Source organism: Eubalaena glacialis, chromosome 9, assembly GCF_028564815.1.
Source record: "Eubalaena glacialis isolate mEubGla1 chromosome 9, mEubGla1.1.hap2.+ XY, whole genome shotgun sequence".
In the NCBI taxonomy this organism is placed as follows: Eukaryota; Metazoa; Chordata; class Mammalia; order Artiodactyla; family Balaenidae; genus Eubalaena; species Eubalaena glacialis.
In genome coordinates this window covers 71,514,925-71,521,479 of record NC_083724.1, presented here as the reverse complement: position 1 = coordinate 71,521,479, position 6,555 = coordinate 71,514,925, and the positions used below count along the sequence as shown (strand labels likewise).

The 6,555-nt window shown below is 41.0% G+C and overlaps 1 pseudogene; it reads left to right on the top strand.

Moving 5' to 3' along the window:
* Window positions 1-3,877: 3,877 nt before the first annotated feature.
* Window positions 3,878-5,672, top strand: LOC133097338 (interferon alpha-21-like; annotated as a pseudogene).
* Window positions 5,673-6,555: the final 883 nt, after the last annotated feature.

Sequence of the window (6,555 nt, the reverse complement as noted above, 5' to 3'; positions counted from 1 at the left end):
ATTCATAAAAACTGTTAGGTAATAGACTAGTGGTTATCGCCACTAAATTTTTAGGTTATTATCTATGCATCAATAGAACACTAATTCACCAATGTAGGAGACCCAATGCAAATTTCTAGCCTCCTTTGCAGATAGAATGCAGGCACTTGAATAAGACTTTGCCAATCTGAAGCACCTGTATGACATTTTGATCCAGAAGTGAAAAATTAGAAGATATAGGCTCTGTGTGGCAACTCCGTGTTTGCTGGCTGAAGTAGTGGTTTCCCATGGTGGCAAGTTCAAGTTTCCAGGAAAGAAATGGCATCAAAAAATGGCATTTCCTTTCAGTTCTTACTGGAAGATCGGCAAAAACATAAACAGAATTAACAAAACTATTTATGTGCCTTTTGGATTTTAAGGATGACTGAAGGTTTAAGGGCACTTTGCATCTCCTTAAAAGCAAAAGAGTGAAGTAAGCCAGAAAGAGAAAAGCAAATATCGTATATTAATGCATATATGTGGAATCTAGAAAAATGGTACAGGTGAACCTACCTGCAGGGCAGGAATAGAGACGCAGACATAGAAAACAGATGTGTGGACATGGTGGAGGGGGAAGGGAAGGGTGGGATAAATTGGGAGATTAGGATTGATGTATATACACTACCACGTGTAAAATAGATAGCTAGGGGGAACCTGCTGTTTGGCACAGGGAGCTCAGCTCGGTGCTCTGTGATGACCTAGATGGGTGGGAGGGAGGTCCAAGAGGGAGGGGATATATGTAGACATACAGCTGATTCACTTCGTTGTACAGCAGAAACTAACACAACATTTTAAAGCAATTATACTCCAATAAATAAATAAATAAATAAAAGCAAAAGTAAGAGTCAGCGGACTTCCCTGGTGGTCCAGCAGTTAAGACTCTGTGGTTCCACTGCAGTGGGCGAGGGTTTGATCCCTGCTCAGGGAACTAAGATCCCACATGCCGCGTGCGGCCAAAAAAAAAAAGTAAGACTCAGCACTTAAAATATAGATTAAACTACCCCGACAAAGCAAAATAAAACAAAAGGCAAAGCTTTCCATATTATAACATAAATAGTAAAATTTGCAAATATAGCAATTATCATAAGATAATCAATACTAATTATTACAAATTAAAATGAAATTTCTTTCTATTCAAAACTACAGTTTATTATTGATAAAAATCTGCCAAAATGACTCAATATATTTTTTAACGGAAGCAGACAAAAGTCTTTGAACTGAGTAAATATTTACAAGATTGAGGCCACTAATATGTGCAGTCAGCCCTCCATATACATGGGTTCAACCACTACAGGTTGAAAATATTTGAAAAAAAAATTCCAGAAAGTTACAAAAAGCAAAGCTTGAATTTGCCATGTGCCAGCAACTATTTATAGCATTTACATTGTATTAGGTATTATAAGTAATCTAGAGGCGATTTAAAGTATATGGAAGATGTATGTAGGTTATATGCAAATACTATACCATCTTATATAAGGAACTTGAAGATCCACGGTATTCGTGGAGGTCCTGGAACCTCTCCCCCTCGGGTGCTGAGGGAGGACTGTAGATGAGACATACTGTGGAAGCTTAAGTCTCCTTTTCAACTTCCTGAGTTTTCTGATGAGCTTATTAATACAAAGAAAGCATTTACTGATTTTCACATCTTAACTTCCACTATGACAATGTCCCAGGCACAGCAGTTGTGTACTTTCCTTCTCAGATCGACCCTGGTACTTTGTGTTTATTTTGGGGGTTTTGTCTTTTTTGTTTTTGTTTTTTTTGGCCGTGTCCAGCGGCTTGTGGGATCAGGGATTGAATCCAAGTCACAGCAGTGAAGGCGCAGAGTCCTAACCACTGGACCACCAGGGAATTCCCTGAGCCTGGTACTTTGGAAGGAGTTCTTCAAAGTCTGGCTGGAGTCCTCATTGCTCAGAAAGTCTTTCCATCTCCATTTTCTGCACCGAACAGGTCTCCAAAAATTCTAGCTGCTGATCAGTCCAATGAGGATTATCATCCTTTTTTGCTGAAAAAGTTGAAGATCTGCTAGATTACCGCATGGAGAAAGAGGTGGCCTGAGCTATTTGGAACTGGCTGCTCCTGGAGGAACCTGAAAAACCTTCTTGTCCTTCAGGCAGGAAAACAAGAAAGATTCTTCCATTAGGTGAAGAACTTGTGAGGGTCTCCTGCTTTGGCAGGCCGTGGTTCGGGGCCGGTCACAGCTAAGGGTGCAGACGGGGCTGGAGAACATCATCCTGGGTGTCATCAGTGAGGAGGGTGGCAGGCCCCGGTGAGCCTGGTGATGCAGGTGTCTGGCTGTGGGAGCCTGTATCCAGCTGCTCTGAGTACCTGCCTGCAAATGAGATTCTTAAATAGTGCAAGGTTGTCAATTCTGTACTTATGCCAATGTTGTTTCCAAGTTTTTCCAATATCTCTTCAATTTATCGGCAACAGATAATGTCGCAACTTCAATGCTTCTTTTGTTTATTACACTGGAAATTAAACACATTCATGGAAAAGGACAGAGTATAAATCCAATAGAATATACTCATCCAAATGAGACGCAAGGTTGAAATAAAAATCTGAGTCTCAATCTGTGTCTTTTTAAATTCTAATAAGAGTACTTAGACATTTGATATTTTACTGTATGTTCATGCTTTGAAATGCACCAAAATACAACTAGCCTTGCCTCTCTCCATTTCCCCTTTAAGGGGCTAAGACATTAGATTTGAATTCCTCTACATGACTTTACAGGAGTCATAGCTCATGTTTCCAAACATAGTCTATGGATAAGAGTGGCATAAATGTTAACACCAAGGACTAATTCATACCATTCTCTTCCTTCTGTCACCAAAAGTGTGCTCACCGCATATGTATGTGACAATGTGCTTGGCAATGTGGATTCCAGGAAAGTAAGGCAGGGATGGTGACTGCCCTCCAGGGAGCAGGGAGGACAGACTTCAGAGGCAGGATTAGGATGAGGGAAGCACCGCGTGCTCAGTACAGCTGAGGAACAGTGCTCAGAGCTGATGAAGAGGAGGGCCTGGGAGCAGTAGAAAGCTCCACTCTGACAAAATCTGTGGCTCCTGAATTTAAATGACATCAGATTTTGATTTCCTCTTCTAAAAAACTAGACAACTCAAACAGTTGTCACACAGGGAACTGTAAAGATTAAATGAAGTTTGCAAATTATAGTCTGAGAATCTGAATTTTAGCGAACATAGCTGCCTTTAGCATTAATGTGACATACAGTAACTTGTAGGGTCCATGATCAGCCCCGCCAAGAGAGGCTTTGACTGCCGCTCCCTTAACACTGTCAGGGGGCTGCGTATTGAGGCCCCCAAATGCAAACTCTAGGAGAGGGGTTGCCTTCTGGACTGCGAAGGAGCAAAGCCCAAGTTTCCAGGCTTAGAACAGTGCCTGGTACATTAAGGAGAGAAATCCTACAGCACTTGAAACATTTGCAGAGAACCAGCATCGAGGAAAAATGGCTGCTCTGTGAATAGTATAAATGAGATAAACAGTCCGTCCCTTCCCTCATCTTCAGTCTCAGACCACCTCTGGTGATATTATTTTAAGACAAAGGTGTTTTTAAATGTTATGGGGACCAGGAAATGGGTTAAAAAATGTAGATGGGGCAGAGGGTGACGAGAAATGGGACATTCCTATATTTTTAGCTATGGAAGATCACAACATTACTTCGAAAGCTATCTCCTGGCTATCTGGGTAAAGAAAGGGAGGACTTCCCTCAAGCATGGAATGTAAGAAGGCACCAAATCTAAGTGATCAAGATAAGTAATATTTTAAGGCAATATATAAAAATGAAAATGCCACAACATACATGCTAAAGAAAATATCAAAATTTTAAATAAAGACAGAAATGACCCTGCATTTGGATGATGCTGACAGTCTTACAGAGGAAGGCTTCACGTTGCCAGTGAAATTTGGGTAATTTCTGTTTAGTCTATAAAATTCTTACCAAAGAAAATGAGAAGATCAGACCTGGTAAATGTCCTCAACTGCTTGTACAGGACACTAATAACTCTTCTTTCTATACTACAGTCAAGCTGGAGTCCTGAGAAAGGTGTTTCAGAAACTCGAGTTAAATAAAAATTATTTAAGACTGTCACAGAGTAACAAGACATTGTCAAACACTGCAGTTCTCTCAAACAAGTAAAGAAGTAGTCTTGAAAATATTAATGAGTTTGCTTCCATTAAAGCTAGGAAAGTAAAATTATATTAAATTCTTGTTTTAGTATAAAGAAACTATAGTTTAAATAGTTTAATAAAATGCTGTGTTTTAATACTCATATATTTTAATATCCTACCTTCAATATTTAAATATTTTCAGAAAATATTTTAAAATATATAAAATTCTAAAATATTTAATTTAAGCAATATAAATTTAATTTTAAAATATAAAAAATAAAATGCTGTGAGTTTTCTAATGTTCCTACTTTTCAGTTATTCAGTACTTCCTCCCCCACATTAACGCTGTATCCTTGAAAGACACCATGAAGTCCCAGAGCATCTACAGGGGCGCTCAGCTCCCGCGTCCTCGGCCCGGGTGGTGGCCGCGCTCCGACTCACCCCCAGGGTGTCCCCACCCCGTCTGGGCGTCCCATCACCGCCGCGTTCCCCTTTCTCTGAGCCGTTAGCACAGCTCCAGAAACGAGCCCGAATCTGTAAAATCGGCCCCAACTCGCTTCCCAGCTTCAAACCCCTCAGAAAACGGCTTCTTTCCCCAAAATGGCCTCGCTCAAGTTTCTGTGCGAAAATAAAGCACAAAACTCAGGGAAAAGCCCGAAAATGCAAGGTTCCAGCTTCCAACCAGACAAAAATGTCGCTGGCGCGGCGGCGACAAGGCTCCCACTTGAGAACTCAGCATCGCGAAGACAAAAGTTTTTTCGCACTATTAAATCAGTATAAAATTGCTCCGTGAGGATGCAACTCACTTTCTCTCGCGCTGCCCAAACCGCGGAAACTGCAAATTCTCAGAAGTCAGCGTTTCCCTAGCCGAACCGATCAAAAGACATCCGGCGGCCTCTTGCCGCCGCCTAGAGAAGCGCGCTGCCCCGGGTTCCAGGGAAGGAACCTTCCCGCTAATTGTTTAGTGGTGCCCGCGCGCCCCCTCGCGGCCAGCTGGTGAATCACTGAAATTCTCAACGGCCCAGATCTATTTGCTAGCGGCAGGAGTGATACTCTGCTCCATCCCTGCTTGCCCTCTTGGCTGGAACCTGCCTTGGATCCATAGCCTACAGAACAGGGAACTCTTCATACTTTTGAGAGAGATGAAGAAGATCCCGTTTCAGTCATGCCTAGAGACAGAACCGACTTCAAATTTCCTTGGAAAAGAGGGAATATCACAGAAATCCTGACGACTCAAGGCCCAGCTACCACCATCTGATGCTCCAGCAGATGGTAAGTTCTTCAACACGGAGGAAAGCCAAGCTGCTTGGAACAACACCCTACTCCATAAACTACTCTCTAGCCTTGATCACACCTTGGAACTACTGCATAAGCAGGTGGAAAATGACAATCTGGATTGTCCATATTTGGGAATTGTCCCGAAATATTTCCAAAGAATCCATCTCTATCTGAAGGAAAAGGAATACAGCCCCTGTGCCTGGGAGGTTATCAGAGGAGAAATTAAAGTGTTCCTTTCCCTCATGTAATAATCCTCCACTTACTGTCAACAAATAAAGAAGAAAGGTACACCTGTGACACTTCTAATCAAATGATTATTGTTTGTTTAGTCCTCCAAAGGTACTTCCACTCATATTTCTGCACATGCTGAAAACTATCTGAAGTGAGTATCCCGAGTTTACAAAAATATATTTACAAAGAAGAACACAATCTATTTTCTTAAACAGGTAATTTTACAACGTGCTTTCTAAAATCTGTTTAACTTCTTGGAGGGTATTTGGGTTCCCAACTGTGACGTTTATTTTAAAATGGAAAGGTTGTTAGCATAGTATGCTGTTCAAGACATTTGTCAGTTAATTTCATGCTAGCTGCTGTAACAGAGAAACAGAAAGATGTCAGTAATTGGGTCATAATAGAAATTTATCTTTCCATCTTTAAGAGAAAAATGCAGGCATTCCTAATCAGATGAATTTTCTAGTTGGCTTCTGCTAAACAGTGATGTAGGGACATGGGTGCCCTCTATTGTGTGGCATTGCTCTATTCAACGTGTGATTTCCAATTTGTGGTGTTTGAGTCTATTCCACTCAGTGGTAAAGGAAAAAGTATGGGGATTACATGGGATGTTTTCAAGGGCCAAGACAGTATAGGGCAATATCACCTCTGCTCACATTAGTTGGCCTGAATTTATTATCATGGGACTCTAAGTGCAAAGAAGTTGGGAAGTTATTGGGTGACTAATGGAAGAGGAGAGAAGTTCAATGAATAAGACTACTTTTCATTTTTATACTATTGTACTAATGATATTCTAGAGAAAAGAAACCAAAACAATGTTCTTGCTTACACTCACATTATAAAAAAAATTTGACTTGGGGTCTGATTCCACAATTTCAACTTAGGTATGATGACATGGAT